General features: G+C 37.2%; 1 protein-coding gene across 4 annotated transcripts in view; it reads right to left on the bottom strand.

Annotated features, from left to right (window-relative positions):
• ACER3 (alkaline ceramidase 3) overlaps positions 1-19,746 on the bottom strand; it is a 204,599-nt gene that overhangs the window by 114,229 nt on the left and 70,624 nt on the right. The window contains exon 1 of one of the 4 annotated variants that reach the window (XM_074304132.1): positions 127-268. The exons of 2 other annotated variants lie outside the window; for them this stretch is intronic. The gene's annotated coding sequence lies outside the window, so the exon portion shown is untranslated. Of the gene's footprint in view, positions 1-100; positions 269-19,746 lie in introns of those variants that run through there. One more of the 4 variants, XM_074304133.1, reaches the window with a different exon arrangement.

The following is a 19,746-nucleotide window of genomic DNA, read 5'->3' as shown; positions in this document are numbered from 1 at the left end:
TCACTTTATGCCCCTTTCCAATCACAGCTCTGACACAGGCAATCCAGTGAAACCCACACCTGAAGCATGATCTCTCTTTAGAACATCCCTATCAACTAACCACACAATTTGAGCTATCTCCAAGACCTGGGAGCTGACTGCCTCATAAAGGAAGAGAAGGAGAGAGGAACAAGCATTTAATGTGTTAGCCACTGTGAGGAATGCTTAAAAGTTGGGTTTCCAGTGTCACAAGCTTCAGGGTATGTGGGATAGTGGCTACCACGGATCAAGAGTTTTTCAGAAGGTTAGGGAAGGTTAAGATTCCACAGAAGAATTAAGTGATCAATAGAAGCCTTGAGCAAACAAGGAATGAAGGGGGCGGGGCACAGGTGGATTCAGCCAATCAGAAAGAGTCTGGTGGTTTTGAAAGAAAACACAAACTTAAGCTAATAGCCCATCCAGCCCAAATTAGTTGTGGTCAATGATCTGCCTGAACCAAATCACTACTGCAGATGCTTAATAGTCTGATTGAATATTAAACAACATACCCATAGGAGTAGTCGTCCACAATTTTTGAACATGGGATGTATGATGATGGAGAGGGAACGGTTATACATATTTAGGGGAAACTTGTGGGCATATGAGAAAGATTGTAACCCAGAAGAAACTGACCAATCCATTCTCTGAAGAGAGGAGCTGCACTACACTAGCATGTATAAAGGTTCCCCCATTTCTGTGTTCAGAGCACCCTTTTCCCAAAGAGGCTAGCCAGAAGCATTAAGATGATTCCTTAAGATTCTTCTTTAATAAATTTTCCTCATCTAATTTTCATTGTCAAGAACATTAAGAAGCACCTGTATGAGAATTTGATCTTTACAACAATCCTGCAAACAGATGCTGTTATCCTCCCCTATTTTATAGTTGAAAAAGCTGAGCCAATCAAAGGTTAGCATAGGGTCATACAAGGTGGACCTCATTTGAGCTTTACCATGTTTAACATATATTGGATTGCTTGCTGTTTGGGTAAGGGGATATGGGGAAGAAGGTAGTGTGAAGGGGGGGGGGGGAATTGGAACCAAGATTTTGCAAGGGTCAATGTTGAAAAATTGTCCATGCATGTGTTTTGAAATAAAAAGCTTTAATAATAATAAAAAAGAATTCTTGTTTGAAATAAAGGATTTCCCTCTGTGTCACTTGACTAAATGGATTACAAAACATCTAAAGGCAATTTAGTACAATGAAAAGAGTAAGAGATTTGGAATTAAAGGCAAGGCATCTCAAGTGTAACTCAGAGCACATCACTTTACCCTATGTGAGCCTTAGTTTCTTCATCTGTTTAAAAAAAAAAAAAAGGTATTATACTAAATGACCTTTTCTAAAGTCCCTTTTAGTTCTAAATCCTTTAAAAGTGGAAAAGCTAACATTGAAAAGGAAAAGCAACTCTCCAAAAGCTAGGGAAATTTTCTGTTTATGTAGTACTATAGAAAAACATAGAAAAAAAATAGAGTGCATGTAGTCCCTCTCCTCATGGACAGGAAGGAAAAACTAATAATGGGAGTCCTTGAAAAGGCAAAAGTTTTCATTTTTTTCACTTGTGTCTCTGCATAAAGGATAAACTGTGATTGGCTTATGAGAATAAACCTTGTTCACAAGGAGAAAATGAAAACTCAGGGTGAGTGAGATAAAGGTGAGAGAGGAGGATCAAAATAACAGGAAAAGCACAAAGATATATTAGAACAACAGGGAAGAGTCTATCTACTCAACAGAGTCTAGCAACCTACAAGGAAGTGGAGAAATTTTACAATCACTTTCCTAATGAATCATCAAGGATGAAAGCCTTGAGTTCTGGGGAAAAGACATCTCATGAAATGAATCATTCATTTCTATTTGTTCAGTTCTGATTTTTAATGAGTTATTTCTTCATTAGCTTTTTTATATTTTTTTGTATATGTCCAATTGAGTTTTTAAATGAGTTGTTTTGCTCTATGGATTTCTTTCCCCATTTCAATATATTACATGTGTGTATGTATGTATGTATTTATGTATACACTAAGCATTTACTAGGTTTCTATCATGTGCATGGCTTGAAGGTGGATGAAAAATGGCATACTTCAAGAGCTTACAATTTATAGGGATAATTAACTATAAAATAAATTAGAATATGATAATCACAAAGTAGCCAAAAGTATTATAAGAGATTGAAAGAAATTACTCCCAGCTGAAAAAGGAAGTCAGGGAAGATTTCCTGGAGGAAGTTATATCCTACCTTGAATCTTCATGGAAGGAAAATATTTCAAAAGAAATCAGAGGTGTTGAGAATTCATTGCAGGAAGAGGCGCAGGGCCTATCAGTAAACTGGGTAACAAAGAAGGTACTAAATGAAGTGAGATTAGGGCAAAAAAGCAGGACGGGTCCAGCCTAGGAAAGGCCTTAAAAGTATCATTTATATGGATGCCCATCAATTGGAGAATGGCTGAATAAATTGTGGTATATGAATGTTAGGGAATATTATTGCTCTGTAAGAAATGACCAACAGGAGGAATACAGAGAGGCTTGGAGAGACTTACATGAACTGATGCTAACTGAAATGAGCAGACCAGGAGATCATTATATACTTTAACAACAATACTGTAAGATGATCAATTCTGATGGGCGTGGCCTTCTTCAACAATGAGATGAACTAAATCATTTCCAATGGAGCAGTAATGAACTGAACCAGCTACACCCAGCAAAACTCTAGGAGATGAGTATGAACCACTACATAGAATTCCTAATCCCTCTATTTTTGTCCACCTGCATTTTTGATTTCCTTCACAGGCTAATTGTACACTCTTTCAAAGTCTAATTCTTTTTGTACAGCAAAACAACTGTTTGAACATGTATAAATATTTTGCATTTAACTTATACTTTCACATATTTAACATGTTTGGGTCAACCTGCCATGGTGGGGGGAGGAGGGGAAAAATTAGAACAAAAGGTTTGGCAATTGTCAATGTTGTAAAATTACCCATGCATATATCTGGTAAATAAAAAATATTAAATAAAAAAATAAAATAGTTATTAATAAAACTGAAAATAAAGACTTAAAAAAAAGTATCACTCATGAATTTATAATCAATCTGTCAGTTGGTCATGGGGAAGGCCTTGTAGATTTCTGAGCTGGAAAGGGATCTGCGAGATCATTAGTAAGATTACATGGGCAGTGCTATAAAGGATAAATAAAAAGCTGACAGACCCAGGAATTAGGAAGCTGACATTCCAGCCCAGATATGTGGGAATGCAAAGGAGGTTGAGAACTGACCTTAGTATTTATAGACAAGTCAACTTAACATAGAAGTCGGGAAGGTATTAGCTGAAAAAAGTTAATCTATCCTGTATTGGAAAAAAAAATGGCAGGATTTAGGGAAGAGCAAGTTTAATTTTCTTCTGTGACAAAATGACAGGTCACATATCTAGGGATAAAATGATGAATATGAATGTACTCTCAGTTTTAGCACAATTTTCAATTCTCTCTTACATGCAAGTTTATTAAAAAAAAAAAAAAAAAGGAAAATTAGGTAATGAAGTAGATAAAACACTGGAAAGTTAAGAAGACCTGAGTTCAAATATGATCTCACATATTTACTAGCTGTGTGATCCTGAGCAGGTCAATCTGTCTGAACACTGAATTGTATATTAAATGTTTAATTTTTATATTATGTCTTTCATCATCTTTTAGACTTCTGTGAGGGAAGATGCTTTGATTTCTTAAAAAATTTTCATTTCTTTGCTCTCCATTTCCCCAATGCCCAACAAAGGATCTCTTATAAATTAGGCACTGAACAAATTTTGATTTTGTTTGAATGTAATTCAATAGCCATTATTTGGTGATGGGGGTTTTCTTAAATCAGTCAGCAGAGGGCAGCAAAATCCAGCTCTGGGAAGCAAGGAATCTGGTTGATGGCTACTCAGTCCAAGTTACAGGACATTCCCCAGTACAATAGGAGAAAAGACCTGGCTATGGCAAAGGGAAAAGCAACACATGAACAGGTGAAAATTGGGAGTTTTGACAAAAGAGGGAAACAAGGAGGGTTCAGGCTTCAAAATCAAGCACCTATTATGTAATTCATCAAATACAACCTTCCACCTCTGGCGGCCATCTCCAGGTGCACCTTCACATCACCGGCCTGTGCCTAGAAGGCTGTGCTCCCTCACCACAAAGCCTTACTTTTTCTGGTCTCTTTCAAGGCTCTGTTCAAATTCTGCCTCCCACAGGAGGCCTTTCCCAGTCCCCCTCTAGCTTCTAACCCTTTCTCTCCCAGATTCTCTCCCTCTATCCTCTTCATATCTTTGGAGATATATCTAGAGTTTTACACATTTCCCCCATTGAAATATTCTTCTATTCCTTGAAGGCACTGACCATTTTCTGCCTTTCTTTCCATGCCCACACTCAGCACTTGGCATATATGCTGCCTTTGGAGAACAAACAGGACAACTGGCTGGCTCCCGGAAGGGAATCCGGAATCTCAACCAGAATCTCAGGAGCTGGAAGGGACCTCTATAGTAATATTGTCCCACCCTTTCTGGGAAGCAGAGCCAGTAAGCTTCCTAGAAGCTGGGAGCTCAGTCTAAAGGGCTGAAGTGTTCTCTCTGGTTCTTACATCTCAACTAAATGCAGATGTCTGGCTTATTGTGCAGAGGTTACACACTTGCTGCACTGGATAGGAGGCAGGCCCTCTAAGGTCCCCTCTCAAACAGATTCTCCATTGCACATGTAACAAGATAAGTAACATTACAAGGCAATACACAGTAAAGGTGAAACATAATACAAAATAAGTGTTCCAAGAGTTTACAAAACAAAATGTGGTGGGCTGGGGCAGTTTGGGAAAGCTTCACAGAAGAAGTAAACTGAGGCTGGACATCTAAAAGACTGGTGAACTTTCGATAAGGAGGAGAAAAGAAAACATTCTTGGGAGGAGGAAGAGAGTAAATAAAGGAATAGTTTTGGTTTTTTTAGGCTGGGAGGAAAGCAGTTAGGAGACCACTCTGGCTAAAGAGTTTAGGGAAGCACAGCAAGAGTTTCAAATTTATATTATACATTAATTGGAAGTTTATATTATCCAAATATTTTTACTAATAATATCAAAATCTGCTTTTCTTCACAAAGTTTCAGAAACATTACATTTTCCTCTGAACAAAGGAACAAATGCTACCTAATTCAACAAATATGCATCAATTAGTAATTCTGTGTAAAAATTACAAAGATAAAAAAATGACCAAGTCCCAATCTATAAAAACTTGAATTTTAATGAGTAAGATAGGTGAGAAATGGACACAAATAAATATAAGAGAGCTCACAGCACAATAACATGGATAGGGAAGGTTAAAGGGAGGTATGGGAGAGAATGGGAAGAGAGGAATCGATCATTTTCAGTTTGGAAAATGAGGGAAGGCATGACGGAGGTAGTAGAACCTGAGAGGCTTTGAAGTGGGAGGATATATATTATCAGAGTGAAATGCTAGGGGTTTCCCTTCCAAGTTGTATAAGTAAACATTTAATGAGAGTTTGCTAAATTGAATATATACTAGAATTGCTAAATTAATATATAAGAAAATCATTAAGACTTTGTGAATAGGAACAGATATAGATTGCTGTTATTATTTTCAGTTATTTTCAGGCATGTCCAAACCTTCATAATGACCCCAATTTGGTGTTTTCTTGGCAAAGATACTGGAATGGTTCACCATTTCCTTCTCCAGCTCATCTTACAGATGAGTAAACTGAGGCTAAGAGGCTTAAGTGACTTGCCCAACATCACACAGATATAGTGTCTTGTTAGGATTACTAAGTGAGAACTGAGGTTTTCTGGACAATTACAAGGTGAGAACTCAGGTTGACTTGATAGAGGGGGCAAGCTCATTGGCTGGGGTGGTTCTTCCCAGAAGCCCTTGCATTATCCCACGCCCATTCTCTGGGAGAATAAAAGAGAGGACTCTCAGAGAAAGAAGAAGACTCTCTGCATTACATCAGGCCTGACGGGGCTCTCTGCAGGAAGGGAAGTCACTTCTAAGGACAAGAGTTAACAGCAACTGCCTGGAGACAACGGTTCATTACAGGAAGAAGAATCTGTCTGAGAGATTGTAGTAGACACAGCAGATCTCTTCCCAGAGAGCGATCCGGCAGCTTCTGGAGACGACAGCTCGCTACAATTGGCGCCCAACGTGGGGCAAGGACTTTTGCTTATCCTGACAAGAGGAGCTAGACCAGACCTTCACAATTTGGCGCCCGAACAGGGACCTGCATATACGTCCAAACATTTTACACACTTTTGTGCACAGTATAAGATTTTACATACCACGGGCATACCCTTTAATCCTCAAGGGCAGGCAATAGTAGAGAGAAGAAACAGAGATATTAAGACACTCCTCCAAAAACAAAAGAAAGGGGGAGCCACAGGTAACCCTAGAGAACTTCTAAATTTAGTTCTCTATACCATTAATTTTCTAATTTTTGACAAAGATGCACTGGCTCCAGCAGACAGGTTTTATAACCCACCAGAAGGGCAGTGTCCAGTGCGAGCAGCTCCACTGTCCTTAGATAATCGCCAGGTGATGTGGAGAGATCCAGAAAGTGGTGAATGGAAGGGACCAGATAGGTTAACTGCCTGGGGGAGAGGGTTTGCTTGTATTTCTTCAGCAGGAGAAGGAATCAGATGGGTGCCAACGAGTCATATTCGCCTTGTCCACCAGAGAGAGACAGAAAAAGAGAAAGACCTCAAAATAAAGGAGAAGATCTAAGAAACATCTGACACTGAAAGATCATGGATAATAAGAAGACTGTTAAAGAACTTTAAAAACCAGCAGGAATCATTGGACTTCCTCACACAAGATGAGACTAATGGACAATGGACTTATGGACATTTATAAATTTTCAATTTATGATTATGTTATATACTTCTAGCATGTGTTACGTTACTATGTTACTATGTGCTTATGTAATTTATGTAATTATCTGTAATACTTCCCATATTGATGGATTTATGTTTCAAGGTCATGACTGTCCTATGTTCTAAATCAAAAGAAAGGGGGAGATGTTAGGATTACTAAGTGAGAACTGAGGTTTTCTGGACAATTACAAGGTGAGAACTCAGGTTGACTTGATAGAGGGGGCAAGCTCATTGGCTGGGGTGGTTCTTCCCAGAAGCCCTTGCATTATCCCACGCCCATTCTCTGGGAGAATAAAAGAGAGGACTCTCAGAGAAAGAAGAAGACTCTCTGCATTACATCAGGCCTGACGGGGCTCTCTGCAGGAAGGGAAGTCACTTCTAAGGACAAGAGTTAACAGCAACTGCCTGGAGACAACGGTTCATTACAGGAAGAAGAATCTGTCTGAGAGATTGTAGTAGACACAGCAGATCTCTTCCCAGAGAGCGATCCGGCAGCTTCTGGAGACGACAGCTCGCTACAGTGTCTGAGGCCAAATATGAATTCAGGTCTTCCCAACCACAGGCCTGGCATTGCTGCCCAGTACAGATTTAGATAGTATTGGGGAAAAGAGATGAGTAGGGAACTGCATGAGTAAAGGCGTGACCAGGAAATACTGACTCATTCTCTGTAAGGCTTTTGTCAAGTCTCTAAGGGCGGCATTGTGCTAAGATTTAGGGTACAGAGAGAGGCTCTGCCATCAAGGAGCTCACCATCTAACAGTGAGAGACCGCAAGGCACTAACAAGTTACAGACAGAAAACATTGGAGCTATCTCAGGAAGAAGGCACTTGACCCTAAAAGTCTTACAAAAGGTAGGATTTTAGCAAAGGCTGAAGCTAAGGGAGCCAGAAAGAATTCCAGGCATGGGGATCAGCACTGAAAAGGCAGAGCTGGGAAAGGGAGTGTGAAGGAACAGCAAAGAGACCTGTGGCACTGATTGCAAAGTATGGAGGGGATTAAAGTATAAGATTAGAAAAGTAAAAAGGCCCAAGTTATAAAGAGCTTTAAAAGCCAAACAGGGAGGAAGCAGAGCCAGAATGGAGGTGTAAGGCAGGGACTTGCCTCAACTCTGCCCTAAAGCCTTCCAAGTATCTTTAAATAATGACTCTATTCAAACGGTAGAGCCTCAGAACCCACAGAAAGTCAGAGTAAAACAATTTTCCCTACCAAGACAGGAAAGGTCTGTCATCTGCATAAGGAGGCAGGTGACAGGGGTCTCTTAGCTAGCCCTCAGGTGGGATTTGTGGCTTTGCTCACACTGATCAGCACCTCAGGCCTGGGTAGAAGCCCTAGGGGGAAGCACTAGCACGTCACAGTTTGAAGCCCCAAGGGGTAAGGGTCTTCCTCCAATTTCCATCACAAAGGAGTGCTTATGGTCACTCAGAGACCTAACTTAGCAAAGAGCTAAAAGTTAAGAAACAGGCTGGTAAAATGAGCAAACAGAAAAAATTCTGACCATGCAAAGTTACTATTATAATAGGGAAGATCAAAACACATATTCAAAGCCTCCAAGAAAAACTGAAATGGTCTCAGGCCATGGAAGAACTCAAAAAGAACTCTGAAAAATCTAGTGAGAGAGGTAAAGGAAAAACTGGGAAGATGAATGAGAGTGATGCAGGAAAATCACAAAAAACAAGTCAACACACAGCTTTTTTCAACAAAGAGGTGCTTCAGGCCAATTACAATACACTTGTGATGGAGAAAGCCATCTGCATCCAGAGAGGGGGCAGTGGGAACTAAGGGTGGATCACAACATAATATTTTCACCTTGTTGTAGTTTGCTTGCTTTTTTTTCTTATTTTTCCCTTTTTTTCATCCGATTTTTCTTGTGTAGCATGATCAAAGTGGAAATATATATAGAAGAATTGCACATGTTTAACATATATTGGATTACTTGCCAACTCAGGAAGGAGGAGGTGAAGGAAGAGAGGAATTAAAAAATTGGAACACAAGGTTTTGCATGGGTGAATGTTGAAAACTATCTTTGCATGTATTTTGGAAAATAAAAGGCTATTATTAAAAGAGAGAAAAAGAGAAAAACAAGTCAAAATTTTGGCAAAGGAAACAAACAAGAAATCTGAAGAAAATAATACCTTAAAAATCAAACTAGACCAAATGGTAAATGAAATACAAAAAATCAATGAGCAGAAAAATACTTTAAAAAGCAGAATTGGTCAAATGAAAAGTGAGAGGAAAAAAAACTCCTTAAAAGGTAAAATGTCCAATGAAAAAAGAAGTAAAAAAGCTTACTGAAGAAAATCATTCCTTAAAAATTAGAATTGAGGGGCAGCTAGGTAGTACAGTGGATGGAGCATCAACTCTGAAGTCAGGAAGACCTAAATTCAAATCTGATCTCAGACACTTAACACTTCCTAGCTGTGTGACCCTGGGCAAGTCACTTAGCCCCAACTGCCTCACGAAAAAAAAAATTAGAATTGAGCAAATGGAAGCTAATAACTTTTATGAAAAAATCAAGAAACAAAACAAAACAAAAAGAATGTAAAAATAGAAGACAACGTGAAATATCTCATTGAAAAAACAACTGACCTAGACAATAGATCCAGGAGAGATGACTTAAAAATTATTGTAATGCTAGAAAGCCATGATGAAAAAAGAACCTAGATATCACCCTTCAATAAATTATCAAGGAAAGCTGCCTTGATATTATAGGACCAGAAAGTGCAATAGAAATTGAAAGAATCTATGAGTCAGCTCCTGAAAGAGGTCCCAAAATGAAAACTTCCACAAATATTATAGCCAAATTCCAGAGCTCCAAGATCAAAGAAAAATATTGCAAGTAGCTAGAAAGAAATAATCCAAGTATCATAGAGCCACAATCAGGATTACATAAGATTAAAGGATTGGAGGACTTGGAATATGATATTCCAGAGGGCAAAGGAATTAGGATCACAACCAAGAATTATCTACTCAGCAAAACTGAGTCTAATCCTTCAGGGGGAAAAATGAATATTCAATGAAATAGACAACTTTCAAGCATTCTTGATCAAAGACTAGAGCTAAATAGAAAATTTGACTTTCAAATACAAGACTCAAGAGAGACATAAAAAAGTAAACAAGAAAGGGAAATTATAAGGGTCTTAATAAAGTTAAATTGTTTGCATTCCTACATGGGAAGATGATATATGTAAATCATAAGAAATTACTCATTATTAGGATAGTTAGAAAGAATATACATAAAGACAGACAGGTATGAGTTGAATATAAAGAGATGATATCTAAAAAAAATAAAACTAAGGGATGAGAGTGGAATGTGCTTGGACGAAGGGGAAAGGGAAAGATAGAAATGGGGTAAATTATCTTAAATAAAAGAGGCAAGAAAAAGCTTTATAATGGAGGGAAATAGGTGGGAGGTAAAGGGGAGTGAGTAAACCTGTAATCTGCCTTCCTGGCAGTTACAATTACTAGTCTGTCCTAGGCCCAACAGAGTACCTTTGACCACTGACCTTTGCGGTGTCAATTCTACCCGGCTCGCCTCCTCTGAGGCCATCAAAGGTCTCTGGCCACGATCTCTTGAATCTATAGTTTAATAATCGGTAGTATGCTCAAGAACAGCCATGTGTAATCTTAAAAGCCTTTATTATACCTACTCACATAATTCCCTGACTTGATGCCCTGACTTGTTGGTTCCCTAGTGAACACCTGGTTAGAAGACCCTATCCATCCACTTGGCTCAGGAAGCCAGGTTAAAGAGAGCGACTGCTGTCTGCAGTGGGTTATAAAGGGCCTGTGAGGTCACACATACACAGCCAACCAGCGAGAGAGTCACCCATTACGAAGCTATCTCAATATGGACAGGATCCCACCCACAGGGCAGTCCTATATCCACAGAGATTATCTCTGGGACACTCAAATCTCCCCTTGCACTGTGGCGCCGCCCATTTAAAGGGCCCTTACAATTCCCTTCTCTTGTTTTGCGGGAACCGCATCCTTACAGTTACTTTGGTAGGAATGTGAACAACAATGCAGAGAGGGCAAAGACCATACAAAGGCAGGAAAACCAATGTGGGGGGAATTATTAAAATAATTTAATTAAGAGGTAATAAGGTTCTGAACTATGGTCAAGTCTGTGGGAATACAGAAATATTGCAGGAGGAGAAAATATAAGACTTAAAATCTAACTGCTTGTGGAGGATGGGGAAGGAAAACAAATCAAACATGACTAGAGATTTTTAGTTTGAATGACAGTGGAGATGATAGTGACAACAATGGAGCTGGTGAGCTACTTTATGATCACCAGGATAAAGTACTGTCACAAAAGGGATCAACTTGACACCACAGGAGTCACCAACAAGTCAATCTTGAAGGGAATGTATAGAATGTTATTCTCCAGGGATCAATCCAAAGGTTGAATTACTGAAAGTCCTTCAGCTGACACAGATGAGGGAACTGAAAATATTCTCAAATCAACAGATGAAACTAAATTAGGTAAGGTTCCTGATCCTGTGAGAAAGATGAATGCATTTGCAAATACTTTGAAAACATAGTCCTACAAAATGGGAGAAAATCAGTATAACAAATACAAAACAGAAAGAGAGTAAATAGGAACAAGCAAGAGCATAAGATTACATAGCAAAATAATACATGAGGATTATGCTTCACAACAAGCTGTTTATACATCAGAAACATATATATTTCTTTGGGAAAACAAATATTCAACAAGATCTTTCAGCAACGTACTTCTATTAAAATAAATAACTTTTCTGGTGCACTCTGCATTTTTGTTTAGATTTTATTCAGAGGACTTGTCCATCCAATTCAGGGCCTTATGTTATTTTTATTTAATTACTTCGAAACCAAAATAATGAGGCAGTGGAAGCAGGGACATAGCTATGTGGTCTGGATGGGATCCTAATATGAAATAATTCCATTATGCTCATATACCATAATTTGTTTAACCAGTCACTAACTGATTGGGCATCTAATTTGTTTTTAGTTATATGCTACTTTTTAAAAAGGTATTATGTTTTCAAAAGAAAGAAAGGGAAGCTGGGATGATTTCAGAGAATAGGGGTGGCAGTGTGACATAGCAAGAGAAGCCCTGGGCTAGGAGGAAGGAGAACTGGTTTTGAGTTTCAGCTCTTCTACTGACTCATTGTGTGATGTGACAATGCCTACCCAATTATGGGACTCATTTTCCTAATCTGTAAAATAAAAGACAGGAGAGATAACTTCCAGTTCTAATATTTTGTGTAGTGAAAAGAACACTATTTTAATACACAGATCTTCTGAGTTGAATTCTGGCTCTGATACTTATTTTGTGAAACTAATTAGGTAAGTTTCTTAACCTCTCCAGCCCTTAGTTTCCTCATCTAAGACATAGTGGGAGTTTGGATTTGACTTCTAATATCCCTTTTCAAACATTAAGTCTATGAATTTATGGGGGAAGGCTCCTTTTGCATCTAACAGACTGTGCACTTTATAAGGTATCAAAGTGAAGAAAAGAATGTAATAAGAAGAAACTGTGGTTATTTAACTTCTAGTAAAGGTTAAAGAAAGATTATCCAAATACATAGACTTTGTTTTTGTTTTTTAATAAGCAAGAACTTGTTCATGAAAGACTGAAAAGGAATAAATGGGTTCAAATTAAACCAAGGTGTTTTCCCCTCAATCTGACTACTAGGATGATAATTAAGCATTTGACTAGATAACATCTCTCTCTCTCTCTCTCTCTCTCTCTCTCTCTCTCTCTCTCTCTCTCTCTCTCTCTCTCTCTCTCTGTTTCTCTCTATATAATCACTGACTCTTCCACAAAAAGAATAAATGACCATCTTTTTGGGCAACTTAATAAATTTTAAAGAACATTGATTAGAGTCAAATTATCAGGGTTTTAAGCTCTGAGTCTACTCCTTATTAGCTATGTGATCTTAGACATACACAATTACAGAATCTCACTTCAAGTCAGAAGAGAAATTAGGTGTCATAGAATTTGAAACTAGATCCAACTAATATCTTCTCTTCTACGACAAATAATCAGTCAGTAGGTCAATAATAATAATCTGGTCTCTGCTTAAAGTTTTCCAATAAAAAATTCATTCTCTTCTCACATGGCAATCCTTTCTACTTTTAGACAATTCTGATCATTAAAAAGTTCCTCTATACAAAACTGAAATGAGCCTTGCATTAAATTCTAGCTGCTGGTCTAGTTCTTCTCTTAGGAGTCAAGGTGAATAAACTTAATGCTCTTATCCCCACCACATCTTGCCTTCTCCAGTTTCTTCAAGCAATTATTGTCATAGTAATTTTATACAATCATGAGCTGTAAAATATTCACACATCAACAAAGTTTATATCACTTATTTCCCGGCTCAACAATCTTCAAAAGGTTCCTTATTATCAACAGGACAAATGCAATTTCTTTAACTGGGTATTCAAGAACTTCTCCAATATGGCTCTAAGTTACTAGGTCTTACTTCATGAAATTCCCCTCTACTCTTCATTCAATCAAATTGGAGTTTGAACTATTCTATGATCTCATTCTGATTTTGCCACCTGTATGCACTGAAATAAGCCATGCTCTCTGCATTCAAGGTACTCTCTTTGACATTATGGTTACATGGAGATTTTTCCCCTTAATTTAGGTTTCAATTCTGGCTGAATGTCAGCCTCCCACAGTACTTAACTACTATGCTTATCACCTCTGATAAGCCAATTATTTGAAAGGAAGAATGATGTAACTTTCATCTATAGCACAAGGCCTAGCACAGAATCTAATACAAAGTATAAAAAATATTTGTCAAATGAATGAATAAATAATATAATTTAGGGATGGAATGAAAGTGTTATAATAAAAAATCAGAATAAAATTTCAAATCAATTTTTAATTTAAAAAATAGGTGAGAATATTTTAAAAATGCTTTATCCCTCAAATTTATTTTTCCTATATTTAATACTTACTACTTTTATCTTCTGCAGAAAAATGTTCACAGCATTGCAACAACCTCAATAAATTCCTAACGGAGAGTATTATTTATTCAGTACAACTAGAGACACAAATGTATCAAAGGAAGGAGAATATCCCAACAATTGTTTATGTGCAAATTTTTATGTATGGACAATTAATGCTAAATAGATTCCAAATCCTGACCAAGTATCAAATGAGCTTAGGGGCACAGGTGATATATTCATTACTACTGTCCATCATAAAGGAAGGGCTTCAAAAGAAAAAGGCAGATTTGGAAAGTAAATAGCTGAAGAAGAAATAGTGTCTGGGATAAGAATTTGAGTTAAAACCACAGTTTACATTATAGGAATGAAGAATTCCTAACCAGGGATAGAATACATTTATCAAGGATTATTTAGGATATATATTTTTTGAGCTAAATCTAACCAAACCTAACCAAAAGCACTTTAAATTGAAGAGGAAAGAGGGAATGAGAAAGATGAGTGTGTATAACCACTATGCAAGCTATTATAAAGTATCTATGATAGAAGAATAGCAGTAGAGATAACCAAAAATTAAAAACTCAAGAAATAACAAAATCATGAAGGCCATATAGAATTGCAAAAAGGGTAACAAGCAAGATAAAAGATAGTGATTCTTAGCAAGAAGGTAAATTTGATACCAATTTCAGCAAGATTTATCAGTATAGGACCTTTGACTATTAACATAGCCTTTGGAAGGATATATTTTTAGTAAAAAAAAAAAAAAACATAAGTAAAATGATGGAAATGGAAGACAGCAGCATGTATTATGGACAGCAACACATATTATCAAAAACTAGTATATAATAGAATTAAAGTATATAATAGAATTAAAAAGAGTAAATATAGTGGAACATATTTGTAGAGTTCAAAGGAGGCTGAAACATAAGAAATTTTCTAATTAGACTAGTAAACTACACCCTTTCACTGGACAGAAAGAGGTGGTAGATGAAGACAAACATATCACAAGCCTGGTATAAAAGCATGATTCAGTAATGATCAAAGGATTTAATTATCTGTTGGAGCTTCTGCTCTAACAAAAAGCAAAACAGTTAAAATTTTACTGGCATATTGCTTATAAATTCATTTTTCAATAGGTGGATGTGCCAATGAGGAAAAACTTTTTAGTAAAGAAAAGAGCCATGTCTTCATGTGAGACAGTAATGAAGGAAGAGATAGTGAAGGGAAACATGTAAATAATATATGAGACAAGGAGAAAGAAAAAGAGATGGAGGATTTGTTCAAAGAATAGCAAAGGAGACCATATCACAGGACCAAAAAGTATGAGGGGTGGGGAGAAAATGAGTTGTAAAAGACTGATAAGGTAGAGGGTTGGCAGATCATGAACTATCAGACATGATAGCCTTAAGAAAAGAAGTGGAGAGCCTAGAAGTTCTGGTGAGGACAAAGAACAGATTGAGAGTCACAAGAGTCAAAGACAGATGGCAAAAGATTATGATAAGTGCTTTGGAGTTCATGAACAAGGTTCATGACATGGGTCATGAACCAATACTTGTAGGTAATGGACCAATAAAGGCACGTTCCTGGCCCTATGTATCAAAGGTTGTAAGAGAAGAAGCATATAGCCTTGGAAATGGTTCAAAGAGACATGATGACTTCCAAAGAAAGTTGGGATTCAATGAGCATTAGAAGAATGTGGGAGGAAGGGGAGTTGGTTAATAATAGAGAAGGATTCCCAGGGGAATAGTAAATAGGAAGGCAGAGATGGAAAGGAACCAGACAATAACAGAATGATGAAGCAAAACAAAGGAGTTCTGCTCCAGTTCTGAATTACAAGACTTCGAAGAACAGGATGGAGCCATTTTTTTAGGTAAAATACATGAGTACCACAAAATACAGAAAAGCTAAATCAATCGTGAAGTTCTGGTTAAAATGGTGTAGGGAAGAGAAGGTAAATATTAGCTCTTTAATATATCAATTGCCGTCATAAATATCAATAAGGAGAGGATGTGGGAAAACTGGGACACTGATACATTGTTGGGGGAATTGTGAATACATCCAGCCAATCTGGAGAGTGATTTGGAACTCTGCTCAAAAAATTATCCAACTGTCCATACTCTTTGATCCAGCAGCGTTGCTACTGGGCTTATATCCCAAAAAGATCTTAAGGAAGGGAATGGGACCCGTATGTGCCAAAATGTTTGTGGCACATGTTTAACACATATTGGATTACTTGCTGTCTAGAGGAAGGTATGGAGGGAAGGGAGGGAGAAAATTTTGGAACACAAGGTTTTGCAAGCGTGAATGTTGAAAACTATTTTTGCATGTATTTTGAAAATAAAAAAGCTATTTTTAATAAAAACAAATTTTTATTGACTTTGCATGTGATACAGATAAATATATAGGTCATTCAGGCTGGGGCTCTATGGGCAATAGCACTTCCCACTGTCAATGTTGTTGATTTAGACTTTGTTTTTATTTTTATTTTACTTTCAATAAACCATTAATGCAATATTGATCCAGAAATTAATAACTAATTATTTATTAAATGTATTGATTGTGTGTTCAGCATGATGCTAGTAATATGCCCTACTTTTAAAAACAAAAGAGGAATAAAATAAAATTATGACTTATAAAATTGTAAAAAAGAAAAAAAAAAAAAAAGAATGTTTGTGGCAGCCCTCTTTGTAGTGGCCAGAAACTGGAAACTGAGTGGATGCCCATCAATTGGAGAATGGCTGAATAAATTGTGGTATATGACTATTATGGAATATTATTGCTCTATACGAAATGACCAACAGGATGATTTCAGAGAGGTCTGAAGAGACATAAACTGATGCTGAGTAAAATGAGCAGGACCAGAAGATCATTATATACTTCAACAACAATACTATATGATGATCAATTCTGATGGATGTGGCCCTCTTCAACAATGAGATGAACCAAATTTGCTCCAATAGAGCAATAATGAACTGAACCAGCTACACCCAGTGAAAGAACTCTGAGAGATGACTATGAACCACTACATAGAATTCCCAATCCCTCTAATTTTGTCTGCCTGCATTTTTGATTTCCTTCACAGGCTAATTGTGCACTATTTCAAAGTCTGATTTTTTTTGTACAGCAAACTAAGTGTTTGGACATGTATACATATATTGTATTTAATTTATACTTTAACATATTTAACATGTATTGGTCAACCTGCCATCTGAGGGAGGGGGTGGGGGGAAGAAGGAGAAAAATGCGAACAAAAGGTTTGGCAATTGTCAATGATGTAAAATTACCCATGCATATATCTGGTAAATAAAAATATAATTTTTTAAAAATAATAAAAAAAAAAGAACTGGAGAAAGTCAATAAATAAATAAATAAAAATAAAATGGGTTGCCTTAGGAAGTAGTGGATTTACCTTCTTCATTATATATCTTCATGAAAAGGCTATATTATTACTTTGTTGAGTACGTTCCAGAAGCTTGTTTAGTAATGAGCTGGACTAGCAGGCTTTCTGGAGTTTCTTTCTTATTAAATTCAATAATCAAAATCCTTCACAATCTAGTCCCCTCCTGCCTTTCCAGGCTTCTTATACCATAGTCTGATCTAGTACACTGGTCTCTCCATCTCTCAATTCCAGGTATTTTCTTTTCCTGGGACAAATTCCCTCCTCCACTCCAAGTACTAATCTCTGGCTTCCTTTAAGTTTCAACTAAAATCTCATTTTCCCCAATCCCCTTTAATTCTACTGCCTTCCTTCAGTTAGTTATTTATTATTTATCCTGCATATATTTGTTTTATCCCCATTTTATCATAAGCTCCTCTTTTTTTAATTCCCAGAATTCATGACAGCACCTGGCACACAGAAGTTAAGTAATAAATGTCTACTGACTGATTAATTTTTATATCAGGTACTATGCTATATGCTTGGAATAGAAAGGAAAAAACGAAGTCTCTGACTTAAGGGAACTTACTTTCTAGAAGACTTAAGGCTGAACTTGGATTATCAAACTCCTGTTAAAGTTCTGTTAAAAGTACAGAATAATCCCTTTGATTGTTTTAAATTTGAAACAATTCTGGGTTCTGTGACATTTGACTAGTGTTGTCACAGCTGAGGCTCAAAGATGAGGGACTTTCTCAGTCACAGCTAAGAATTGTTGGAGATAGTAAATTTCAAGATGGGTCTTTCAAAGCTGAGAAATACTTCAAAGAGCACTGGGTCGATGTCTGGCTCTATTGATTCTTTTCCTAGTGACAAGTAGTTGTGCTTTCCAAGCCTCAATTTCCTTATATATAAAATAAAAATAATCACAACATCTATTTCTCAAAGCTGTTATGAGGAAAACACCATGCAAATGGTGAAGTGCTACAGACGTGTAATAATTATTGTTATTATTTAGAGAAGTTGCAGGATGTGATGGAAAGAATCTGAATTTGGAATCAGAAGTTGTGACCTCAAATTCTAGCTTCTCTCCCAGGTATTAAGCTTTTTTTTAATTATAGCTTTTCATTTTTCAAAATACACACAAAGGTAGTTTTCAATATTCACCCTTGCAAAAAAACCTTGTGTTCCAAATGTTTCTCCCTTAATACCTACCTCCCCTCTCCCCTTGAGAGCAAGTAATCCAACATTGATAAAACATGTGCAATTCTTTTATACATATTTCTACGTTTATCAGGCTGCACAAGAAAAATCAGATCAGAAAGAAAAAAAAATAGAAAAAAAATCAAGCAAGAAAACAACAATAATAAAAAAAAAAATACTATGCTTGTGATACATCTTCAAGTGCCCAGAGTCTTCTCTCTGGATGCAGATGGATCTCTTTATCACAAGACCACTGGAATTGTCCTGAATCATCTCATTGTTGAAAAGAGCCTAGTCTATCACCCCTGATTATAGTATAATATTGCTGTTGCCACGTACAATGATCTCCTAGTTTTGCTCATTTCACTCAGCATCAGTTCTTGTTAAGTCTCTCCAGGCCTCTCTGAAATCATCCTCTTGGTTGTTTCTTAAAACAATAATATTCCATAACATTCATATACCACAACTTATTCAGCCATTCTCCAACTGATGGGCATCCATTCATTTTCTAGTTCCTCGCCACTACAAAAAGGGCTGCCACATTTTTGCACATGTGGGTCCTTTCCCTCCTTTAAGATCTCTTTGGGATATAAGACCAGTAGAAACACTGCTGGATCAAAGGCCATGCACAATTGGACAGTCCTTTGGAAATAGTTCCAAACTGCTCTTCAGAATGGTTGAATCCATTCACAATTCCACCAACAATGTACCAGTGTCCCAGTTTTCCAACATCCCCTCCATCATTCATAATTATCTTTTCCTATCATCTTAGGCAATCACACCAAGAGGTGTGAGGTGCTTATCAGATATTAGTTATGTGACTTTGGGGAAGCCATCTGACCTCTGAGTCTTAGTATTCTCATTTATAAAACAGGAATAGCACACTCCTGACACCTCATCAAGCTGCTGTGAAAAAAGTGTTATAGAGATGTGGAGTATTGTTACTTTTATCACCATTTCAAGCACAGGGGTTAGCAGAGTCACTATTATGCTTACTACAAAAGAGCTCACAAAGTTATCAACTGGAGGCTTGCTGGCAAATATTTAACAATTGGCTCTCTCTGGACACACTTGTAAATTTAATCTATGTCCTTTACATTTTCTCCATCACTTTCTAAGTCTAGGCAATCAACAAAACAATAACTCAAGCACTGATTTGTATCATCACCAATGTGTGAGGCACCAGGGTTCACCCTGAATGTTTCACAATGGTCCCTCATGAGCTGACTTCAACAGCAGGTTTCCTGGAGCAGATCTCTGTTTCTAACCTTCAACTACTTTTGTAGAGGGATGCTGCACCAACAGTCAAAAGGATGCTGCAGC

This window comes from Sminthopsis crassicaudata, chromosome 3 (genome assembly GCF_048593235.1).
Source record: "Sminthopsis crassicaudata isolate SCR6 chromosome 3, ASM4859323v1, whole genome shotgun sequence".
In the NCBI taxonomy this organism is placed as follows: domain Eukaryota; kingdom Metazoa; phylum Chordata; class Mammalia; order Dasyuromorphia; family Dasyuridae; genus Sminthopsis; species Sminthopsis crassicaudata.
This window is presented reverse-complemented; position numbering and strand designations above follow the sequence as displayed.